This window comes from Mus caroli, chromosome 9 (assembly GCF_900094665.2).
Source record: "Mus caroli chromosome 9, CAROLI_EIJ_v1.1, whole genome shotgun sequence".
NCBI lineage: Eukaryota > Metazoa > Chordata > Mammalia > Rodentia > Muridae > Mus > Mus caroli.
In genome coordinates this window covers 89,227,718-89,230,046 of record NC_034578.1, presented here as the reverse complement: position 1 = coordinate 89,230,046, position 2,329 = coordinate 89,227,718, and positions in this window count along the sequence as shown.

Here is a 2,329-nt window from a genome sequence, read left to right as displayed (position 1 = left end):
CCATAGTAAGAATAATAGCAACTAATTGGACCTCCCCAGAGCCCCCAGTGACTAAACCACATACCAAAGAGTATACATGGATGGTTGCATGGTTCCAGCTACATATGGATAAGCAGAGGATTGCTTTATCTGACCTCAATGGTAGGGGAGGCCCTTGGTCCTCTGAAGGCTCAATTCCCTGGAGGAGAGTTGCTAGTGGGGGAGGTNGGAGTGANTAGATGGGTGGCGGAGCACCCTCTTAGAGGTAAAGGGTAGGTGGATTCAATTGGGTGTTTGTGTAGGGGTGACTGGGAAGAGGGGCAATATTTGAAATGTAAATAAGTAAAATAACCAATTGAGTTAAAAATGTAAATAAAAAATAGAACTTCTGGGGGAATCACCATCCCTGACCTCAAGCTGTACCTCAAGTTGTACTATAGAGCAATAGTGATAAAAATTGCATGGTGTTGTTACAGAGACAGACAGGTTAATCAATGGAATAGAATTGAAGAGTCAGAAATAAACCCACACACTTACAGACACTTGGCCTTTGACAAAGGAGCTGAAAACATACAATGGATAAAAGAAAGCATTTTAAATAAATGGTGCTATTCTAACTGGAAGTCAGTATGCAGAAAAATTGATCCATATTTTTTTACCTTGCACAAAGCTTTAGTCCAAGTGGATCAAAGGCCTCAACATAAAATGCCTCAACATTAGACTCTGAGTCTAACAGAAGAGAAAGTAGGAAAGAGCCTTGAACTCATTGCAATAGGAGAAATTTCCTAAACAGGACTCCAGTGGTTCAGGCTCTAAGAAGAACAATTGATAAATGGGACCTCATGAAATTGAAAATCCATTATAAGGAAAAAAGACACTGTCAATAGGACAAATCGGCAGCCTACCAACTGGGANAAAAGAAATCTTCACTAACCCCATATCTGATAGAGGGCTAATATCCAAAATATCTAAAGAAATCAAGAAGCTAAGCTTTAAACAAACAAACAAACAAACAAACAAACAAACAACAAAAAATGACCCAGTTAAATATGGGGTACAGAGCTAAGCAAAGAACTCACAACAGAGGAATCTCAAATGGCTGAAAAGCACTTANAAAGAAATCTTCACTAACCCCATATCTGATAGAGGGCTAATATCCAAAATATCTAAAGAAATCAAGAAGCTAAGCTTTAAACAAACAAACAAACAAACAAACAAACAAACAACAAAAAATGACCCAGTTAAATATGGGGTACAGAGCTAAGCAAAGAACTCACAACAGAGGAATCTCAAATGGCTGAAAANCACTTAAAGAAATGTTCACCGTCCTCAGTCATCATGGAAATGCAAGTCCAAATGGTCCTGAGATTTGACCTTATATCAATCAAAATGGCTAACATCAAAACCTCAGGTGACAGAACATGTTGGTGAGGATGAGGAGATAGAGGAACACCAATCTGGTGGGATTGTGAACTGGTTCAGCCACTCTGGAAATCAATTGGAGGCTTCTCAGAAAATTGGAAATAATTCTACCTGAAGACCCAGCTATACCACTCCTGAGCATATATCCAAAAGATGCCCAACCATACAATAGGGACATGTGGTCCACTATGTTCATATTCCAGAAGCTGGAAACAAACCATTTGTCCCTCAAAAGAATAATGGATACAGAAATTGTGATGTATTTATACAATGGAATATTATTCAGCTATTAAAAATGAGGACACCATGAATTTTGCAGGCAAATGGATGGAACTAGAAAATCTCATCCTGAGTGAGGTAACCCAGATCCAAAGAACATGCATGACATGTACTCACTAATAAGTGCATATTAGCCAAAAAGTACAGAATACCCAGGATATAATCCACAGAACTTAAGTTTAACAAGCAGAAAGGCCCAAGTGAGGATGCTTCAATCACACTTAGAAGGGGGAAGAAAATAATCACAGGAAGAAGAGGGAGGTAGAGACCTGAGTGAGAGGGGTGAGGGGGGAGAAGAAAGGGGGAACAGGATCAGGTATAAGGGAGGGGTAGGAGAGAAGCTCAGAGGGCCAACAGAATGAATGGAAATATACAGTCACAGGGGCAGGATGGTGTGTGAGGTAGGAACGACTAGAAAGTACCAGAGACCTGGTAAGTGATGGTGGTGACCTTATTTAGATCAAATTCCTAACAGTGGGGAGTGGAAATTTGAAGAGTNCACCTTTTGTAGATTGACATGGCCTCAAGTGGAAGGATGGAGTTACCAACCTAAAGTCAAAATTTCTAACCCATTATTGTTCCTGTCTAAAAGAAATGCAGGGACAAAAATAAAGAAGAGACTTTGGGAAAGGCAGTCCATTGCCTGGCC